General features: G+C 40.5%; 1 protein-coding gene across 13 annotated transcripts in view; it reads right to left on the bottom strand.

The window, feature by feature from the left end:
* HS3ST5 (heparan sulfate-glucosamine 3-sulfotransferase 5) overlaps positions 1–21,964 on the bottom strand; it is a 199,436-nt gene extending 177,472 nt beyond the window's left edge. For 3 of the 13 annotated variants that reach the window (XM_087774993.1, XM_087774995.1, XM_087774989.1), the window contains exons 1-2: positions 19,961–20,121; positions 14,845–15,034 (exon numbers count right to left, since the gene is read on the bottom strand). The gene's annotated coding sequence lies outside the window, so the exon portion shown is untranslated. The other 10 variants (XM_087774998.1, XM_087774996.1, XM_087774994.1 and 7 more) reach the window with 9 other exon arrangements.
* Between the last annotated feature and the right edge of the window lie 1,602 nt (positions 21,965–23,566).

Raw genomic sequence — 23,566 nt, 5'->3', positions numbered from 1 at the left:
TTATTTTTTCCTTCACAAACCCAAGTACCAACTTACCAACTTACTATGCAAACCTATTTACTGCCAGAATTTAGCAGGAATATCAGGTACTTGTGTACAATTGTAGAAGAGTTATAAATATGCAAAGGAAATTGAAGTCCAAATTTTTGCAAAGGAAAGAAGGAATCAGCTGGATCTGGACCCCTGGCTGTTATGGCCATTTTCTGAGTTTAAGACCTCAGAGTAACAACCTAGTATAAATGACATCAAGAGAATGAGAAACATAATAACTTTTCTAGTCCTTTTATTTCCACTTTAAAAACAAAAAAAATCCAAAGTACAAAGAAATACAGAATATCTCCTCTTTATATTCAATGTCAATAGAAAGAAAAAGTCACTTCCGTCAGGCTGATATGCTTTTATTTCTTCTTCTATTGCACTGGACTACTCTGAATTCCTCCTGGGAAAGAAGACTCAAGGAAAAGCGAGGTGAAAACTTAATACAGTTAAAAAATAAAAAATTGGGAGGTATCTGGTTTGGGTGTTAATAGTATAAAATGGGAGTCCTTTAAGTAGTACCAGTTCAAACACACTATCACTCTGGGAAAGCTTGGCATCATATTACACTTTCAGAAACCCATGGCTGATTGATAGAAAAACAGGCTACAGGTGGAAGATATGTAAATAAGACTTTTCATCATGTAGTGACTGAACCACTTATCAAAGCATGGATAGGGCTAATTAGCTACTAAGGCAGCTGTTGAAAATTTGTCCTACCTGGGAGTCTCAAAGGGATGTCTACACTGCAGTCATGCTGGGAGCGCAGCTCGTGTCGCACTGGTTCACATTCGGAAGAGCAGCCACCGCAGAGAGCCCGCTGTCTTCCCATGTTTTCACCCAAGGCGGGACCTATCTCAGATCACAGATACCCGGTGCAATGAGCAGAGAGAGCCTATCATCAAAGGCAGTTGTAATTCCTCATATGGGGGATATTATCCAGTCTCAAGCTGGGTTTACTAGTTGGTTGTACATTAAAACTCCTTTCCTGTTATGCCACAGGTTCTCTTGAGAAAGTAGTGAAAATTATGCAGCTATCACTAGCAGATTGCAAATCTGATTTCTGTTCCTATGCCCCTCTTTTAACCTAGCCTCAAACTGTGCTTGGAAAATTACTCTTCGTCAGTTAGTACCTACAGGTCCAGCTGGCCACACAAGCTAATTTTGAATGAAAAGACTCACTGCCTGTTCCTTTGAGTTGACACCCTGCTTTTTTGCCAGCTCCTCCCAACATCCTCAGAGCATTTCTACCCTTTTCCTCGACCACACATGTTCACATTTATGCCACAGAGAAGGGTGTCCACCACGGGTCTTCCTCCCCAGTTCACGATCGTTTCTGTGCTGATGCAGGACACCCTCCTTCCTAAGCCGCAGCTGCAGTGGTCCTCCTGCTGCTCTGCAGAGCTCGACAGAGGAAACTGGAGCTGACCCTGGGTACGTGACGGTTTAGACTTTGTGCAAACACATACAAACTAGCAGGTCTGTGAAGAAAGGAATGAGTAAGAAATTATGCATATGGGGTGTTGTTGGAAAATGGCTGTCTACGTATGGATACACTTTTTTGCTGTTGTCCTTCAGGACAGTGAGCATGGGCATGGCTTACCACTCAGTACATGCTTTGTCTCATACACCATTCGTAAGTGTGACAAAAGGGCTTGGCGTGAAGGTAGCTGGGGACACACTTCTGAATTATGAATATGAACATTATTATAGTTATACCTCCCCCCCATACTTCACTTTTCAATGTAATCAAACTTAAAACCTTAATATGGGATCAGATTCTTCCAAAAACTTATAAAGAAGCCTATACATCTTGCCTTAGACTTCACCTTTAACTATACATGGAATTACTGTTACTGATGCCACAGAATCTGTAACTTTTCATATGATAGATTGAATCTTTAGATCTCAATGTCCTCCAAAACCAAGGCAAAGGTTCTATGTTTAGCAATAGCAATGCTCTGATCATGGGATCATGCTTTTCTTACCACGCTGGGAATGGGATATGCAGCATTCTCTTTTTTACCCCCGCTGTAACAAGCAAATATTGTGGAGTACCCAACTTTATTAGAAAAGGTAAATAGCTCTCTTATGTTAGATGCAGGAAATACCTGAAGAGTCCTTAGGCTGGATATGGTAAAGTTTTTTTTTTTTTCCCCCATGTTTTTCTTTAAAATATATTTTAAAGTTCATGTTGTGAAAGAATATCCCAAAAAGCAGGTTCCTTATTTTGGAAATCACTATATTTTGGACTAATTATGGCATAATGTCCAATAAAATTAATTTGTTCCAGTCATTGGTCAGATATTCAACTGGTCAGTGTGTGAGCTAAGAGATGAGCGAGTTTTATGAAATAGTGTCTGTCTTATCAGAGAGAAGCCTGTGGCTTAAATCATATTAAAAAATGACAGGAGCTGTTGACCATTTCTAGTACAGACATCTCCCTCCTACTAGTGGAACAGTGTCCTTTTTTACTGAGTATTTGAACACTTTCAGTCCCATTAAGTATCTTATGTCTCCTTATAAATTATTGGGAATATTTTGAAAAACGAAAATGCACAGATATATAAAAGGGAGGAAAATAAATTCCATATCTCAGCTAGATGAAAACCTAATTTTCTCAAAGAACATTCTACAGGAATGTACAAAGTAATGAGTTTTAATGATAGAAAAGTCTAAAAAATTTTATTCCCATTTATACACTGGAAATACTTAAAGATATAATTTTTAAAACTAGTATTAAATATTAAAGTAGCAGTAGTTGAACATCTTTCCAAAACTCAATCCATGTTAAAATATATACGCCTGTGCATGAATTGGTTTATAAGTGTAAAGAAAGGAAAAGACTGAAATATGCAACCAAGCATTTAATCTCCTGTAAGGATGTTCACACTGGCAAAGCCCAGTGTGAACATGCTCCTATGAAAAGCACAGATGTGATAATTTTCTGAATACTTGATCAATTAAAAATGAAGACCAGCTATTTTTATAAGTTCACAGTGAAGAGCACCCTGTGCAGGCGCAGTGTGGAGAGAGCCTCACCTTTTGCCTGTTCTGATACTGCACTGAACGTTGCAACAGCATTTGGTAATCCGTAGAATAAATAAACTAAAATATAAAGCTTATAAAAAAAAAAAAAAAAAAAGAAAATAATGAAGACAAAGTCCTGGAATATGGCAATCAACTGTGATGGTTTCTGCAATCATTTTTTGAACGTATTTTATTAATTAATTCCCTACTTATTTCTCTGAAATGGATACAATGAAGAAGATTAATTTTTTAGGAATAATTCCTTAGCTCATAGATCCAGTTTTGGAAAATTCAATGAGTATACTAGGGAAATATCCTGGGTATGAAAGCAATTAAGAGATGATACTGAAAGTCATGGCATGATTTTATGAATTTCTATCATCAGGAAAATTATCTGAATGATGGGATACTGATTATTTTTCAAATCTCTCCTTATTTAAATTATCTTTATGTCGTATTTCTTCAGAAAGTCTCCTAGAGCGCAGAAGTTCTTTCTCAATTAACTGGAAAAAAATATGGGATGGCTTAGTTTTGTAGCAGGGTTCAGACAGTTAGAGATGGAGCCAGAATTCTTGCACATCATAAAGGCGAATTCAGGCCCAGTGCAGACACAAAGAGCTTTGCAATATGACTATTCACACCTAAAATTAGACTATGTCAAGTAGTAAAAAAGTGCCAATCACTCTCTCTGCAAAAAAGACAAAATCTTAACTCTTTTTCTTCTTTCTTTTTTTTAAAGCTTTCTTTGTCATGGTCACAGCTAGAGACTTATGCCTTTTTATTTTTCCAGATTTTCTGCTTTTATTTAAAAATAAAAGATAGCACCTTCAGAGAAGCACCAGAGAAATGCCAGTGCCAGGTTCCAACAAAAAATAAAACGTGCTGACACAGATTCTAAGGTCAGGAGGAAACAATATGATAATTTAGTCCGACCTTTTTCAAAACACAGGGCACAGAAAATTGGGAGGTAACACTTGCAATAAAACATATTTTTACTAAGTTTATATTTTTGCACAATGACAGCTTTAATTTTCTCTCACTGGATGGACTTTTAGTGGGATTTTTCCAAGGTTATCTGGTGATGTTGTTCTAAAGGAAAACATGAGAGGAAGGTAACGAGAAAAAAGAGTTCTCAGTTTGAAATGTGCTGACTGTGTATTACACAATGTCATTTGACTGCCCGTCTCAGATATAGACTCTCCCATTTTCTGTAAGCAATCCACAGGATAGCATTCTTCTTCAACGAAAAGCTGAAAATGCGCATTAGGACACCCTTCATGCCCAATACAAAGGACAAGAGATCTCTCTCATTCCTTTGAATGCTCAGTATATTTCAAATAATTACAAAAATATATATAACAACATTTATTTATAATTTTAGAAAAAACATCTTGCACTATATACTTTTTGAAAAGTTGGAGATCAGTCAAATGTCACTGGAATGACCAAATACATTTTAAGAAAGATTTCTTTTGGTGATGGTTTTGGATTTAACTTTTTCATTTTTCCAGCCCTGGAGGTTTCAGTTTTCACAGACACTAAAAATATTCAAGTTTTTTGTTTTTTAATAATTAACGTGATTGTGGAGTTTTCCTTAAAGATAAAAAGAGAAACCATTTTCCTTCAAATTTCCAGGTACCTACAACAATAGGCCCATCTTGGAAATTTCAGTCAGGGACATTTTCAGAAACTTCTTATAACCCCTTCAAAACGGAGTGTTGACTCCTCACATTTATTAAACATAACTAAGGTAGTTAAGAACCACTCCAACGATTATATTTGTATGGCAGGTGTCATCGAGTGGTGCTATTACATACAGTGTTCCTGTTCTCTGTGTGCGTACAAGTGTTCAGCTTTGGCTATGGCCAGGCTCTGTGTAAAGGGAGTCATCTTTTTCCAGCAGCTTTGTGTGACTAACCAAGGAGTTTTTTAATGGCAGGGTCACTTTTTATTGCAAAGCTGCCACATAGAAACTAGGTAGGAGCTTTGGGCTGTGTCTCCCAGAGACAGTGCTGGATGTTTTTTGCCCAGGAGAGACATATATTCATTCAGGAACAAGTTACACATGGAATAGATCTAGATTATCTGTCATTCACTTATTTTCAGCTAGGGAAGCAACCGCAAGGCTCCAGATAGTTGTAACTCTTCATAAGCAACAGTCACGTCAGCGTGCATTCTCCCTGTCTGCTTACATGTGCAAGAACTGTATACTTTATACGCAGTGACATGTCATATAAAGTTTGAGAAGACTTGAGTTAATTAAAAAAGGTAGTCAGGATCTGTTAGATTTATAATGAAATCTTTAGAGTGACAATGCAAAATCATTCTGCAGAAATCCCAAGACCTCCACATAAATGAACTCAGTTGATAATATTTATTGACAGAACAGCGGTATAATCTCATTAATATTTGCAAATTTCAATTACAGGGAGGGCATGAGCATGTTAAGTGGTCACAGTTTCCATTATGATTGGAACAAACACCAATTTATTAATCCATCATCTAATTTTGAAAAAGGTGAAAGTGTGATGCTACTGAGAATGATATATGATAAAGTAGATTATTTTTGCATAGATGCAATGTTGTTATTTTCTTCCTGTGACATTGAAATTCTGTGTCAAACTCCGGGAGAGAGGAAAGGATAAGAAAGCATAGGTCATTCTTCATATAAGTGAAGAATTGAGATGGATCACTTAGCATGATGAAAGCAAGTAATACCGTATTTCATTTCATATTCAAGACCTGAATCTGTTGGATAACAGTCACAACTGTAGTTCACAAAAAGAGGGGCAACTCTATGTGTATTTCCCAAGAGGAAGCAAAAGGCAATGAAATGCTATTTTGATTCTTTTTTTTTTTTTGCAGCAAAGATATCCCCAAATGAGAAAATGGACAACTAATCAAGTAGAATAGTTTGACAGTAGGACTCTGTCCTCATAAGAACCCCAAAGAGAACTCTCAAAAGACACCTAAACATCAAAAGACATAGGGATTTCTTGATATACCTTTACATCTTTACATACAACTGCATGCTTATAGATATTAACAGAATAATTTGTATACTGAAGGAATGGATTATTTGTGGAGTTGTATAATCTTATTTTTCCTTCTGTTTTGTTTTGCAAATAGTATAAAGCATTGTCATTACTTTCTTATTTGCATTATTTGGAACATATTAGTACCAAAAGGCTCCTGTGGAGAATCAGAACCATTATCTACCTCAACAACCAAAAAAATTCACCCAGTTCCTAAGGAGCCAATGATTTTAGACCAAGACAAGGATAAAATAAACCCTCTGAAGCAAACCCTGCCCTCCTTCTGCTCAAAGAGCAGAACTGGTGTATTATGCATCACACATCTAGCACAAAGGCAACCATTCAGCCCCAGAAAGAATAGCTTGCAGATGTCACTACCAGGCACAGTTTGTCTTTAGTTCTTATCTAAAAATAAGACACGATCTTAGAAGGAGCCAAAGAAGCATTCTAGAAACTCTTTGCTAACTAGCAAAGGTCTGGACACATGCCGATGTCCTCATTTCGGCTGGGATAGAGTTAATAAGATTTTTCCAACACAGGGTAGATGAGCAGTTGTTAAACGTTCTTCCTAGAGCTTGCTGGAGCACTCAGAAAAGACTGTGACTTGTCTGGGAAACCAAAGAATATCTTTTTCTCACAGTCCAGGTACAGGGCGTGCTGCAAGATTTCACTGTAGCAGCCTTCCTAGGCTTTTTACTTCATTCTGCTTCCTAAAAGCACAACAGTGAAACACATCTGTTTTGGCATTCTTCATTAGATGTGATAAAAAAAAATGAGGTTGGAACCACAACCTCATCACCTATCATGGAAGATGTCATTCTGTCTCATCAGGGTGCACAGTGCAAATGGATCTGGACTCACAGTTCCTTGGAGGGAACGTGAATACGTTTGGTGGCAGCTGGTAGAACAAGGAATATATTGAGCTCATCCTTCCTTTCCCTCTGGCTCAAAAAGACCTCCTCCCAAAGGAGAACAGCTCCAGCCAAGCTGAGTAAGAAGATGTGCTGCGAGCTGGGAACTGTTTTCAGCTTTTCAAGATTTGATTTCAATACAAGAGAAAGCTAGATCTAGCATGCCTCTAAGGCTGTTAGCAAGAGAGGGTTCAGATAAACCAGAAAGGTACACTTGCTCAAGGCCTTGCTAAAGACTACTTCTGGGTAGCCTTTATCCCTAACGATCTGGCAGAACAGATGGCTAACGGGTTGCAGTCCCTGCTTAGAAGCAGTGGGGTTTATTTTGTGCCCAAAAGCTGGTCCCATTCCATGGCTGGATGCCCACTGCAATCTGTGGTTTGGAAACAGTCTGAGGGCAAGGGCAGGGTCAGACCAGAGGAGGTGGTAGAGGACCAGAGGAGGAGCCCAATGGATTGGGCTGGAGAAGCAAGGATCATCAAATTCAATTCTGCAATAGAAGAGGCTACAGCAGAAGAGGAAGCTGTAAAACACAGCCTGCGGGGCATGAGGATCTCTGCATGATGAGAATCAGTAACAATACAAGTAGAGCACTGGTAGAAGCAACAAATACTGGATAAGCTACATATGAAATACTTACAAAAATCTTTCTCAAGACAAAGAGGTGGTAATCTTATTTTTTCTTTATTTACATGTAAGGGAATGGATTAAGGAATGCCACTGTTTGGAAAGATAGACCCATATCTTTCACCTTGCTTAATTCCAAATTATAAAAGGATCGGTTTTTATATAGGTTTCAAAATAATCACACATATTTGAGTAGGCAGTCAGCTACAAAACCAACAATGCAGAACAGTTAATTCAAATGCACATATTAACAATTACAGTAACACGGAACTCATATAGTTAGCAATCTACAGGCCAGATCCTCAGATAATGAAAACTAAAATAATTGCTGGTATCTATAAATTCAGAGATTCTTAGCCTGCATTTTTATAAATTTCAGCCTGCATATCAGTGTGCTATTAACTGAACTGAGCTTAAAATTCTGTGTGCAGTCTTAAAGATAATTTTGGAAAAGTGTGGCCTTCTGAGGATAGTTATTTAAAATTCAGAAGGCTGCCCAGAATATCAGAGTAAGTTCAGCATTAGTGTAATTTTTCAACCTGACCCCAGAGGCCTGCGAACTAAAATGCCAACAGATTAAAATGCCTTTTAAGAACCATACTGCACTAAGCATATGTATGACAGAGTTATACTTTGAGTTATAAGCGGACAATATCACTTTTGAGGCGGCAGCTGACACAGTCGGGCTAGAACAATTTTGCTACAGTGTGTGCCAAATGGTTGCAGGACCAGGCTAATAGCGAGGTCTCCATTACCGTAAGAGCAGCTTCAGGGTTAGTTCAAGGGGGTCAGAGTCAGGCCTGCCACCCACTGAAAGTATTCAAGAGGAAGGTACAATTTTGGCCAGAGTAACAGCTGCTTTTTCATGGTTTATAGGAAGCTATTGGCACCAGTACCACATTGTTACCAAACATGTCATGATCTTTCTCCCTGGATGTCTCAACCTAACACCTGTTCAAAGTACCTTTATAACGTAGGCTGAAATATTTAATAGATGCTTACACTTATTGCCACAAATGATGATGTTTTGATATCAAGGCAGTCTGCAAAGAGATTTCCAGAGCTGGGTCATAATTTTGGGGCTTTTTCCAAGAAACAGGCTGAATGAAAAAGGCTCATCTTTGAAAGAAAGACATGTAAACAAATCTCAAACTTGTGGTAAATTCTATGTCTGCCCCAGATTTGAGGCTGGCTATTAGTTTACTATTCATTAACGACTGTTTGGTAAGAGTTCCTCTTCTACTGAACTGCATGACTTGTATTCAGCTGAGAGCTACCATCCCTGCAGACCAAACTGAAGGGAGAGAAGAGATAAAGGCAGAGGCACCAGAGGCGTTATGGCAAGATGCAAGGAGCAGGATGCTCTTTAGAACATGAATTACAGTTGTAGTTAGTAAACATGCTTCAGCCACACACCAAAGAAGATCCAGGCCAGCTTTAGAACTACTACTATTTAACTCTTCCTTTTTAAGTATCACTGATAACAAAGTTAAACTTTTTAGAACACACTCAGTTCTCCTTAATCATTACATCCCATACCTAGTGATAAATGCATTTATATATTTATGGTGCATGGTGAGGGTGTGTACAATATATAGTAGCAACAAATTAAAAATCAATATCTATAGGTATATCATAAATAATCATACAGTACCTTTCTCAGATTTTTACCAGGGGTCTTTCAATATCTATTACCATCCTATTGATTTTAAATAAATTTATGGAGTTGCATATTACACACAATTTTCCAAGTGTGAAGAATTTTAGAGAACTCGGTGATTTCATTAGGAAGGCAAAGTAAGTGACTTGTCCCAACTTCCAAACCAAAGCTGAGCTCAAAGTCCTGGTACACTTCATTAAGTTTCAATTTTCTACAAAAATCTTCACTTCTTTGTGGGTCAAGCGAAATAGCTCCTACCAAATAATGAAACTGATATTTTACTATGGTTTACTTATCAGATTCACACTGAATTTTTTGTAGGTTGGGTCCATCAGGTTTGTTATATATGTACTTACGCAATAGTTAAATATGACTCCTTGAAACTCCCCTGAGAGATATCTTAAAAGCATCACTTAGAGGAAGAAATGGCTAAAAGGTTTAGGTTTATTCTTTCTCCCAATTTGGAACCACCAAAAGTATTAAATCAATGCAGCTTTCAGGAGCCCTAACTGAAAGCATTGTCCAGAGAAGGCACTGGGACCTCATGACCTTTCGTGCTGAGATTCAGTCTTACCACACACCTGGGGTCACAGCATTTGGAGGCAATTATTTTACCATTGGTAGGAAAGTATCATCTCTCTGCTAGGTGACTTTCCCCCAAGAGCACTGTAATTTATGTATGCAACCCATGAACCACAAAAATGGTACTGAAGGATTACAGTGAGAAGTAGAATCTCTCCCACGCAACGTTTTTATTTCCCCATGCCCAGATTAATTTTCACTATTTTTGAAGTTATGCTGTCCTGCATTGATGAAAGAATCATAAAATCTTGCAAAAGCTCACCAGTAAAAGATGAAGAAAGAGTAGAGAAGATGACTTGTAGATGTTGCAAAGATGCAACAGTGATGTTAAATACCAAGAAATAAAAACCTGTGATAAGAACAACTATAAATTAATGTATTTTTCGTCCACAGCTAACTGAAATATTATTTTTGTTATGCAATTATTCCACTGTCATACAATTACTTATTAAAATTTTATCCAACTATCCTGTGTAAGCATAATTTCAGTTAGCTGAGAATGTCTGTATTTTAAAACTCAAAGGAGTTTGATTTCTGAGACCACACCCTAAAAGGTTTGTCATGGTTTTTTTCTAACACACAGAATACTGAATATTCTACCAGATAAGGATTTTTGTCTCCATTTGCATTCTCTGGCAAAAGTTAGTAATGTATGTTTGAGAAGAAGTGCTTATATCCTCACTTTTCTAAACCAGACTTTTCAATACTTTACAAACTTCTGACAACAAATGCACTGTAAATAGATAATAGCTTTCCTATAACAGCAATTTCTGGATAAACTGACTCCAGCATTCAATGAGAAATGTAACTATAAATAATGAAAAGTATGCAGAAAAGTAGCTACCATTTCCTAAAACATTTTACCACATTTAAGTCTTCCACTGCTTTTGAACATTATTGCATATACCACAGTTAATGACTGCTTACAAACAAATATTAAGCCCCTTTTACACTATTAGTAAAAACATCATGCTGTGCTGTAGTAACACCACTTAAATCAGTGGAGTTCATTCCTAACAAGAAAAGTGAATAAATAATGTGTATGTATTTGAAGTCATACTGACCTAAATAATACTAAGACTACATCTATGCAAGTGAATTAAATAGGGCATGAATCCATGCCCTGGAACTATTTTTTTCTAAAACATAAAATCTCAGGGTAGTCCCTGACACTTTTTTGATCTTGGCTACTTGACCAGCCATCCCCCAAGGGTTTCCTGGGCACAGCTAGGGCACTAGCCCAGCCTGGGGACCGTTCCCGAGAGGCAGGCTAGCTGCAGCCTGTACTCAGGAGGCTAAGGGAACTTAACCATATGGAAGTGGCCGTGCTTATCTGGCCTCCGGGCTAGAGGGAGGCCTTGCATCATTCAGTTTACTCATAAAAAATATAGGCAAGGAGCAGAAATGCAGCTGTAATAGACAATAAAAAAATCTAAACAACAACAAACATTCCCAATTAGTCTCCCAACAGTAAACATTCCAAATTAATCCCTCGTTATTACTGGAATAAAAGAGACAAACCCTGACAAATCTGTTCTCTTGTGTCCCTGGGGGATAAACAGAAGTGAGTAGCCAGCTTCTGTCTACCACCGTGCTGGGGATTTACACTGTATGTCCATGCTGTGCTTTCCATATTGATCCAGTGCACTGGTGCTGATATACATCCAAGTCCAGAGGCAAGCTGTCTCGTCCATAAGCACTACTTACTGACACATGTCAAGTCACATAAACAACACATATTCAACTTAAATTCCTGAAACAATAGACTAAGTAAATTAGATTTCTTTCCAGCTGGCCTTTTAAACCTAAATGCCTTTTAAACCTACATCCTGAGCCTAAATACAGTTTGGTCAGAGGACATTTTCCTCTTAAAGTTGTTAAAAAGACACACCTGATTTCCCACTCACTATTTTCTTTAGTTATGGTAAAAAGACACTTCCTTCCCTCTTTCCTTCTGTTATCACCTTAAGTCTGCCTCAATGCATGAGCTGTATTCAGGAATAAAATAATAAGCAACCCTCTACTAGTAAGTGCCTTTCCAAGAAAGTGACTGGTTACCTTTCTGATACTTCCACTTTATCCACTAGACTAAAACCATGATCTGCCCAATGGAGTGTGCTCTAGAACTGAGCAAGAAGTATTGTCCCCATCAGGAAAAATGTTTGGAGCTTTTGAAATTCTTTTTGGAAGTTGCAAAAGGAAGTTAAAAATCTTGAAAGTTTAGAAAGAAAAACATTTGGATTAGGGACAAATCAAGAGTCTTGTGTCAATATTTTTTTAGGTTTTGATTTTTTCCTAATTTTTACAAAAAATCACCTTATAGATTAAAAAAAAGAAAAATACATCTTTTAATTGAGATAGGATCAGAGCACACAGAAAATGTATTAAAATCTATCTTTTCTACAGACAGCTTTAGTTTCAAAGAACTTATATGTCTGAAAAACATAAATTTCAAAGAAATTTCAACCAGCTTCAAGTTTTTCATAAGAGCTGACTGAAATATCTTCAAAGACAAGATTTTTGTAATGAAAAGTTTTGATCCATTCTGAAGTGACATTAAAAACCGGATTTTTTAAAATTCAATACAGAATATTTTCAAGGTCATAAATAATGAAGAGGCATTAATCAGATATATTTACTTTGGTAAAAGAGAAAATTGTTTGAAAGCTTGAAAATATTTCTATCCCTTTTTATTTTTCCCCCTCTTTTTCTCACTGAATTCTTCCCTGCTTCCCCAACAAGAAAAGCAGAAAAGAAAAGAAAAATTACATATCTTTAAGAAACTTATATGCTATTTGGTTCCAAAACAAAAAAAGCAAAAATTTCTAGTTTGCTTTGTTACAGAAGAAGAAAAATGAGAAATCTGAATGACAAATCTTTTTCAATCCATTTTTGTTGAAGAAAATAATTCCTGTTCAGGGATAATGCTGGTAAGTAAAGCTTCCATCACGAAATACATCCTTTGTTGTTTCTTGCTATTAAGTTGTGTAAGGTGGAGGTATAAAAAAATGTCTCTGAAGCATCTACACCATAAATAGTCTCTTTGCTAGCCTCCAGGACAGAAGCAAAGGCAGTTACAACACTGTAGGTCCGATATATAAGGGAGGAAAGAGCTGTTGATTCATGTTCACCTGGATCTAGCTCACTAGCAGCCAGGCAGCAGTCATGAAGGAACTGCTGGGAGAGCAACCACAGAAATGAAACATGTTCTTAGGTAGATCTGAATGAAGGTCTGGGTTTCCATTTTCTGCAGTTGCACAATTCAACTTTTTGAAGCCCGGGTTGTTTTGCTACACCTGAATGAAGTGAATTTCATTCTTAGGTCAGAAACTATTGAATATAGGATACTGAAAGAGGGACTAGTAATGTCAGTTGTAATCAGAATTGTTTGGTATATGCAAACTGAGAACTTCTAATCCTAGAATGAATTTTCACTAATTCTCCTCAAATCTTTTCTACTTCTAAGTGAAAACTCTGTGGTTGCTAAAAAGCTGATCAGTCATATTTTCTTTTTCAGAATTATTTACCAATAAGATTATAATAGATTATTTTAGCCAGATTGTGCATTGCCATTCAGGAATGTAATTTTCCACCAGGAGACAAGTAAAGGCATGTTGTTTGACTATACTGAGAGACTCTACACTGATAGACTTTATTCCTACTGCAGATCTGTTTTACTTTACATTGGAGATTAATCCTTTTACAAGAGGCAGGAATGTGAAATTATAAATAGAAAGGATTTGCTGCCATCTCTGACATTATTTGTACTTACACAGCAGTTAAAAGGTGAGTACATGCAGCAGCAAATTATCTAAAATAATTTTCCTCAAATCTTCCTTCTGACATCATTCCAAAGTTAGCTCCACTCAATCCAGCCAACTGTCTTTTCAGCATTAAAAGTTGATATTAATAAATGGTATATCTATTTACTGTATTAAATACAGTGCTGTATTAAATACTCCTCTGCTCTACCGTCACCTTCTATTTTCCTAAAGCTCCACATTACATTCACTGATAATCTTTCCTGGTTCTTCGATGTAAGACTGTAGTTGCTTTTTCAAGTCTTAAACAGGAAGATCTTGACTGTGATTGTAGATGACACTAGCCTGTAGCTGGCAAAATATCTTTCAGATTCATGTTTTTCAGGACATAATGTAACACTGGCTTCAGACACTGAAGTGAAGATTCATTTTGTTTTCTCTTTTTTCAGGAGTCAGTTACTTTTTTTTTTTTTTTTTTTTTTGGCAGCACTGGCTATTATTTATAGCCTTGGGTTTAAAACATTCTGCAGGAGAACCATTGGACCCTGCTGTTTTACCTTCAGGAAACAGTTTAACCACTCTCAGCTATTTATTGTGCTTTCATATCTTCCTCTGTATCTTCATGGTCAGAAAGGAAGAACAACCAGCAAATCCCTGCTGGGGTGAGGAAACCAGGCAGTAACAAAGTAGCGCATTATACAGATTTTGATATTAAAAGAAAAAAATTATATATGTATGCACAAGTATACACACAGATAAATGTGTATACAATTACACACAAAATCTGCTAGGGCCATCTGGATTTCCAACATGGCAAATGGTTATTTTCTGGCTTTTGTCTTCTTTTGAAGCTCCCATCCTATCAGTACATCAGTTTTAGTTACATTTCTCGTGGCCAGAACTTGGTAGGTAACTCAACTTTCACAATTTTATTCTTCACCTCAGTTGCATTTATTTTTATGTTTTACTTCCGTCTTAAGGATCTTTCATAAAAGTGTATCTTTTTTCCAGTCTTAAAAAAAAAAAAAAAAAAAACTAACAAAACACATCCTTACATATTTTTACTTCATTTTGCCATGTCTCCACCATTGCCAGCTTTGTTTCTATGTTCATTTGGGGGCCAAAGTCAGTTGTGTCTATATATCTGGCAAAAGTCATACCTTCTATAATAGTATCTGGTAAGAGAAAAAATAATAACAAACCTGTCTGCACAGAATCCAGGATGCAGTGTAAATCCATTTCCATTGATGTAAACTGACTTGTCTCCCATGAGATGCCAGTTTTCTAATGCTGTCATCATAGTAGCAATGCAGGTTGCAAAGGGAGGTTTTGATGTAGGTTGAAAGTCCATCAGCTAGTGCAGTTTACATGTTGCTGAGCAAGCTTAAGTACCTGTTGTAGAGGACAAATTCCTTATTCATTGGCTCAGTTTCCACTTAATTCTACATAGGATTAATCCGTTAATATTTTCTTTGCATACTTTTAAAGAAAAATAGCATATATATATATATTATAAATTGGTTCATGAAGTCCTTCTACTAATCATTTTTGGTATTTGCAGACATTTTTTAGCAATTTGTGCTGTAATGTAAAATTCTGTCATCCCTTGGTAGACTCTGAATATGTGTCTGCTATATTACAGTCTAATTGTTTTATTTATGACAGTCCTTTGGAGACTCCAGCAACTTTGTGCAGTCAGGATTGTTCAAACCATTATAATACAAGATTGTATTACAGTGATTTGAATGGATAAAAGTTCTTTCATCTCCAAAAGAGAAATGGATTGATAGACACTGTTCTGTAACATATCAGGACAAATGTGTTACTTCAATCCCCCAGAGAGCTGTATTTTCTCAAGCAACACTGTTGCGAGCAGTAAGATGCATAAGGGCTAACGGTGCTAGTGCACAAAAAGTACAGGAATTACCATTTTTTTTTTGTAGTGTGAAACATCCTATATCAACTCGGGTACCTTACAAAAAACTTAAAAATGTTTGGGGATATTCAACAGTTTAAACATGGGGGCATTCCTTCAATTTGCCTCCTTGAAAAACTGCTGGATCTAACAAAACTGTCTATTAAAGCCTACCTTATGCAGTATTAGTTCCTGATATTATATCTAGAGCCCACTTTGTGGTAGTCCTTCAACATAAACTTCATCCTTCACATCTTATCAACAAAAGTTCATTTTAATTAGAAATATCAAAGAGTACAGTTGTGCAACTCTTTTTAAAACAGTTAATAGCTTGCAGTACTTCTAAAGTATACAAAACATTTTTTTAAAAAAAAAGGTTGAAATTTTTAAAGCTTTTCCTCTGGAAGTTAAAAATTAAAGTTGTCTAATGCTGACAATATTTTATAACCACAGATTTAGACAGTTGAATAAACTTGGGAAAATTATTACTTTTCATGGTCATTAATCATGAAAGCATCTTTGTTCAACAAAACATGTGATTAGGTCCTTTTGAGGTCAACACATGCCTAAAGTTTAATATTTATTTAAGGGTTTTGCTGATGTGAATCTTTCTGCAATTACCATTTCATCTGATTGTGTTAACAATGAACAGTAATGCTTGTTTGTTCAGGAAGAAATTTTGTGCTTACAGACTTGTAATACTTGACAGAGAGAGTGTGTGGAGCTAACACAGTATTTATGCAACAGGACAGAAGTACTATTAAGCGCTCTTGCTGGGTTGGGCAAACCAAGTGCATAAATAATACAGAAAAAGACAGTCTTGGTAGCAAATGGTATCTAGCCATTTTCGTTAAAAGATTAAAAGTTCTATTCTTGATCATTTTTTTAATTTGCATGCATTTGTATTCTGAACCCAAACCAAGCTAAACTAGTTTTTCTTGTATATCCATCTTTATTTCATTTAGCCAGTAGCATATCATTTCAATCTGCATGCTTTTCTGGCAAAGATCATATTATCATGGAAATGTCCTGACTGAAGTAAGAGAAAATTGAAAACACACACACAGAGATACACACACACGCGCGCGCAACAACAAAGTGCAGTTGAAACTAGACATAGGCCAGTAATTGATATTTTAAGTTGCATGTGACACTCTTTTCTTGTTCTGTTGCACTGCATTTAGATATTGTATGGCTCTCCAGACATGCTATGCATAATTTTACATACCATCTGCTTTACATGCCAGGTTCCATATGTACAATGTATAACCTAAACCCAATATTTTGATTGATTTGAGCTACAGTGGAGGCTTTTGTTCTTAAATTGCTGGATAGAAGAATACAGTCCTAAATAAATTATCTGACGAATGTGTTCTAGGATTAACAAACTATCAAATTTATTTTGAAAAAGTTTTTAAAGATGTAATAATCACAAAATTCAGGAGACTTTCAACAATCCCATAATATTGCTTCCTAGATTCAAATACTAAGAGACCGGTAAACACTTGCTACCATTCACTTAACAACCATGTCAATACGTGTTTCAGAGACAGGCAAGGGACAGCAAATTTGCAATAGTCTAGAAAAAGCTGTATCTGAATAAAGATAAACAGCACTTATTCCTCAAAACAGGATGAGGTTTATAAAGATGCTAAAAGTGAGTAATGGATATTCAGAATCATCACCTGGAGTTTCCCAGCACTTCATTATCTGGCTTCTTTCAACCCCATTTTAAATACTCAAATCCTATATACTCTTCAGTTACAGGTAAGCCTAAAAGCTTAACTTTCTATTTTGGAGATGCTGTCCACAAGAACATCTGGCTGCATTTCTGTTTGTACACATGAAGAATAAGTATTGGAACACCAAAACGAAAAGAATGCAGAATTTCAAACCAATGGCTCTTAGGACAAAACTGAAGATTTATGCAAATATATATCCTCATTTTTAGAACTGCTGACTCTCTTCATCCAAGCAAGCAATTAAGCATTACTTTCGACCACAAAAAAAACCCACCACCACCCCCCCCAAAAAAAAACCCAGTCCAAACTCTTAATATGGAAATAATCACCATATTCTTCACGTTTGACTTGGAACGGAAGTATTACCAACAAAAATAGATTGTGGCATTATAATGTGTTAGTAAAGATAGAGTGGATAATATAGGAAGCAATAAAGCAGCTCAAAGAAAATTTTTCTCCATGCAATGTCCCATAAACTATGTATCCTTCAGCTCCATGTATGGCACATGATAAAAGAAACATTTGAATTCACAGGCAAATTAGAAAGGAATCTGTACTACGACATTTTTAAAAGGAGGTTTCTCTGTTCCCTATATAATTGCAAGAAGAGAAGAAATAACCAGTGAAGCATTTGTCCATTTTACAGGTTTTTTTTCCATTGTAACATGAACATCTTAATCTGTTCACAGTTAAATATCAGTGGCACATCCAGTTCAATTCAATGACAATTCTACCAGATGCCTACAAATAAAAATGAACAAGAGATGCAACACCTCAAACTTTTTTTATACTTGCCTGTTAACACACTCAGGTGCTCAGAAGGGAAACATTATTATTGGACCATAACTGAGAAAGGCTATTTTTCTTATCAATTTAATAGTCTTATCAATGTAATAGTCACATTCTTCATGGAGTATGGGCATAATTCTGATACAAGCTGTTGACCACATGCAGCATTTTTGGGGTTCTTTCAACACTCAGATTTGAAAAAAATTTAAAAGTGTGTCTTCACACTTTCCTTTTTAAGGTATTCCAAGTGATTGAAAGTGGTTAGTCAGGTTACAGGAATAAGACCAGCTTTTGCCATTTGAATATCAATATTTTTGTTTGGTGTTTCATTATGTATCTGACTGCTCCTGATCTAAATACTGCACCGAACAGAGGATGTTCTGTGAACTAGAACTTCCATTTGCTAATGCATTTTTTTTTGCATAAAATCTTCCTTGCCGTCCATATGAATATGGGGATTTTAATTATTAATCAGAAGCATTCTTTCTTATTTGTATCTGGGTTGTGAAAGAGTTCTTAAAAACAGGATAAGAAATTAATGTACATTTTGATTTTTGTCCTCCCGAGAGGGAGGCTGTTCATGAGTTAAATGCTTATGCAACACCTTTCCTTACAAACTGTACTACATTTCTCTTGTTATTCCTCTATTGAACCTTTCTGGGCCTGATCCACAGGCCACTGAAGCCAATGGGAGCGCATCCAATTGCCTCAGTGGTCTCCCTGTGCTTCCACTTTTTAGTGAGAAAAAAAGATATACAGCACCAGAAAAGGACAAGATACTAACCTGGTAACACTTTATAATGTCTGTGGGTAAAACAATGGGCTTCAGCCCATCTTGATATCAAACATGTCAAGAAATTGTTCCGATATTTCTCCACTGCAAAGTGGGAATGAAAATCTAGATGACATTTCTGACACAGTGCAGCTAAATCTCTTTGGTTAAGAAGTTATCTTTTAAAAATGAAGTTTCTTTTCTACATCTCTCTCACTTTGCCATCTCTTAGCCTTCTGTCCAGTCCCTTTCATTCAAAAAGTATTCAGTATTGCCCAGAACCTTCTTCCTCTGAAGTCAATCGGGAGTTTTACTGTTGACTTCAGTAGGAGAGTTATCATACCCAGGATGCAAAACACAGTGAGAAAAGACGTCATTGTCAAAGTAGACATTGTAAAAGTCAGAAAAAACATTTAAATTGTTGAGCAAAATCCATTTAAAATCTCCAGCAATAGTCAGCTTTTATACATGTTTCTCACAAATCGCACCAGGCACTCTAGGAGAACAAAAAGCCCCTCTCCCGGTGTCTCTGGCATTTGGTAGCCGGAGTTGAACCCCAGCCTGAGAGGAGTTAGCCGCGCGCAAACCCGAGCTAAGCAACCCAGGCACTAATTTGATAGCAAACATTTTGCAAACATTAAGCCTTCCCTAAGGGACAAGCGTTTTGCCACCGGAGCCCACTGTAGCGCACGGAAGGGAGCGGCCGGGACGGGGGGCGGGCAGGGGAGCTGCGGGCACCCTCCCGCCGAGGTGCGGGGCACCGGCCGGGGCACCGCTCTCCTCCCCGCGCAGCGGCGCGCCCCGGCGCGCAGCACCTGGGTGCTCCCCTCCGCAGGTGAGGCGCCCGGCGGAGCTCCCTCTCTTCCCCGGACGGTGGCACCGCGGCTCCCGAAACACCGGACCGCGCTGGCAGCCCCCAGGGACGTCGCCAAAAACGAGGGGGGAAGAAGCAGGGCACAGTCCCCGGGGCGCGCCGGGGGCACCGTGCCCTTCGCGCCCCGACCCCAGCAAGGCGCGGAGCGGAGCCGCCGAGGAGGGACCCCCCAGCATGGCGGGGCACCCTCCACACCTTTCCCGTCCCCGGGGGACCCCGTACTCACCGCGGTGCTGCAGGCAGCAACCCGCAGCGCAGGCGAAGCGCCCCCGCCCCGGCCGGTGCCCGCTGCGGTGCACAGACCCCGTCCCTCGGCGCCCACATCCAAGCCCCGGCCGCGCAGCTAAAAGTCCTTCTGAGGAGCACCCGGCGAGCCCCGCCGCCTCCTGCCTCGGATCGCTGTCACCTCCCCTCCCCTCGCCCCCCCGCCCCGCGCCCCCCCCCGGCGGGCGGCAGCATTATAAAGCCGTCCCTAACCCGTCAGATCACGCACCGGCAGAGGTGCCGGTCCTCGCCGCTACTTACCGGGCATCCTTCAGAGCGGCGGGCGGGCGGGCGGGCGGGAGCAAGGGAGGAGCAGAGAGGGAGGGAGCGAGGGAGGGAGGGAGGGAGGGCGCTGCTGGCGGGCGGCGCGGCGCGGCGCTGCGCTGCTCGGCAGCCTGGGCAGCTCGGCAGAGTGCTGCGAGTCAGTGAGTGAGTGCCTCCGTGCCTGTGTGCGCGTTGCTGGACACAAGCGAGCGGTGATTCAGGCACCGAGGGGCGGCGGGAAGCGGCGGTGGAGTTCAGGGGGCGCAGCCCGCGCAGCGCGGCGCAGCCAGGTGCGGCCCAGCGCGCCCCCGGCCCCGCGGCTCCCCGCCGCCCCCCGCGCCCCGCCGCCGCGGCGGGAGCTGCAGGGGAAGGGGTTGGGGGAGGCGCGCATTCTCCCCGGTGGCACACGCACCGCGGGCGGGGAGGGGGGGAAGCGGGGGCTGGGATTAAAAATAATGGTAATAAAAAAGCCCAATCGCCAGGAAAGAAAAGAAAAAAAAAAAATCAGAACTCTGTCTCTACTTCCCGGCCGAGGTTTGAGCCCCCCGCCCCAAAGCTGCGGCCCCGCGGCAGCGGCGCGCTCCCGCCGCGCCGGGAGCCGCCACCGCCCGCGGTGCAGCACGGCAGCAGCTGCCGCTGCCGGTAGCGCCCAGCTGAGAGCCGGAGCCTCTCCCCGCGCACGCAGGAGCCTCCCTCCTTCCCTCCCTCCCTCCCTCCTGCCATCCCTCCCAGCCCGCTAAGGCGGGCAGCACAGGCAGGTACTGCCGGCTCGCCCGGCGGCCGGGGGAAGGGCAGGGCAGGGCCCTCCGCCGGCGCTGCGCGGAGCGCAGCGGCCCTTCCGCGGCCAGCGGCCGGGCTCCCGCAAGCACTGGGGCGGCGCTGGGAGGCTTCCCCCGCCGGGACGCGGCTGGAGGGGGAGAAGAGAGGGACGAAGAGGGGCAGCCGGCTGCCCCCGAGAGCTGCCGGCGGGCCCCAGGAGCAACGGCGGCGGAATGAGGCAGCAGCGAGGAGGGCCCGCCTCAGCTGGGCAGCGGTGCAGTGCCCCCTCGCATGCCTGCGAACGCTGCTTTCCCCGCTCGGCTCACCTTCTTCCCGAGCGGAACGACCCGCTGAAGAGGACCGAGGACAGTGCATCATTACTGCCTGGTTTCTTGGGGGAGGGGAGGCGGGAGCAGGCGGAGAAAGGCGGGAGGGCATAATTATAACAATCACAAGGAAAGGGGAAAAAAAAAAGCAACACGCACACCAAAAAAGCCCGTTCTCGGGAGAGAAATCAAAAATAGCCACAACAGCGTTGAAAGTTGCTCGCTTTGTGATTTGCATTATAACGCTGCCGCTGCTGCCTGGTTCCTCCAACAGCGTACCCAAGAAACACGCAAGATGGGAGAGAAGGAGCTATGTACTTTTCGTGTGCTTTCCCTTCCTGACGATAGTTCTCTCTCTCAACCTCCCTCTCAGAAAAACACCCCAAAACCCAGCCCCCAAATCCAAACACACGCACAGACGCACCCCGCTCGCTGGAGAGGTAGCTCCAGGTGGTGGTTTCTGAGTTGCAAGTGGAGTTTGCCGGGGGTGGAAGACGCGTGTTGAGGGCCCCTGGGAGCGCTCCCCCTGGGTTTTGAGGCCTCGGGTTTGGCACCCCGGCGGGAGGAGGGAGGAGGCGCTGGTGCCCGCCCGGAGGGCGACCAGGTAGTGCCCGGCGGCGGAGCACCCGGACCCCGGTACCTTGGAGATGCCCGCGGAGCCCCGCGGTGCGCCGCGCAGCTGCTCGCCCCCGCCAAGAGGGCGCGCAGTCACCCCGCGCAGATTGCGCCGGCGGCCGCGGAGGGCAACGCGGCCGCGGGGCGGAGCGCCCGAGCCCGGGGGCGCAGGGAGCCTGGGAGTCCGCCGGCTGCTTTCCCTCGCTCCTCCAGCTGTGGAAATCAAGATCAGTGATAAGTGGTGCTGTTTTTGGGAAACAGATTGGATAAAACCTAACTTTTATTTACCAACAATTCATGCTCTGATGAAAGAAAATAGCACCAAACCTTAACCCAGATTATGCAGTTAAATGTATTGAGCTGGAGGTAGCGTGGCTGTTTGCCAGACCTATGATCCATTAACCTCTTTAGCTCATTGTTGGCAGGCAACAATAGCACGCGATCAAATTCTAATATTTTAAAGATAAGCCATTTCCTTTTCATAGTAAACTCCCCTCTCCTCTGTTGCAATTAAAAAGGGTTTCTTCAACAACAAAAGTAATAAGAAATATACTGTGGTTTTTTTGCTACTTTGTGTTCATTTTATGAGTAAAAACATTGTGCTATGCTTAAGGTAATATGTACAAAGGTGGACAGCAGCATATGAAAAATTCTTACTTTATAACAAGGATTTTGGATAATTTTACCTCCACCATTTAATTACTTATTTATACTGTGTGCCATTTAAAGTTTTAGTTCCAGTTCTTTTACAGAGAGAAACCAAGCTAAACTCGACATAATCAAAATTAGAGTATGAAAACAGGATATATAGGGCCCTTTTTCCCTTCCATATTTGTTACAGATGTATATACACATACATGTATATGCCCTTTAATCCAAATATATTCTGCCTGAAGTTATATATTCATACATAAATGTGTGTGCACGTCTACATGCTATATATATATATATACCCATTATATAAATAGCATACTTCAAAATAATTTAAAAAATTAGTATAGAAGATGAGTATAGAAAAGAAGCAAAGCTAAAAGCACAGCTCTCAACCCCCTGCCGAGTGCTATTAAAAAATGCTACCACTTGGAGGAGAAGTCATAGAATCACTGATACAGAAAGAATATGAAAGTTACACCTTGCACCTTATTCTTTACACAAGCAACTTAATTAGTAGAAAGACATCTGTGGTAAAATGAAGTGCAATGTTTTCTGGGGTTTTTTTGACATAGGACTTTTTGACATTAGGCTGTGATCCTAATTGCCATGTGCCAAAATATTTGTTTTGGAAAGTCTGTATTCAGAGAAGTTGAATCTGTCACTGCTAAATCGAGCTGTCTGGTCTGTGAGTGGAAGATAATATGTGCAAAAAAGATGACTGATCCCATGAGGATCTGGGGAAAAGGAACGGGAAAGGTGATGGGGATGGGGAGTAGGGCTAGCTGGGTGACAACAGTGAATAGAAGAAGCTGGTATGTTACAGGGGAAACCGGGCCTGGAAACAAAATACCTTCTCATGTGGAGCAGGCAGCATGAAAGTCCTTCATCTCCTTTTTCATGGTCAGGATGTGCTGTAAAACAAATCCCATTGCTCATTAGGGGATGAGGAG

This window comes from Nipponia nippon, unplaced genomic scaffold, assembly GCF_047370975.1.
Source record: "Nipponia nippon isolate SJK-2023a ecotype South Korea unplaced genomic scaffold, ASM4737097v1 scaffold_4, whole genome shotgun sequence".
Taxonomy (NCBI): Eukaryota; Metazoa; Chordata; class Aves; order Pelecaniformes; family Threskiornithidae; genus Nipponia; species Nipponia nippon.
This window is presented reverse-complemented; position numbering and strand designations above follow the sequence as displayed.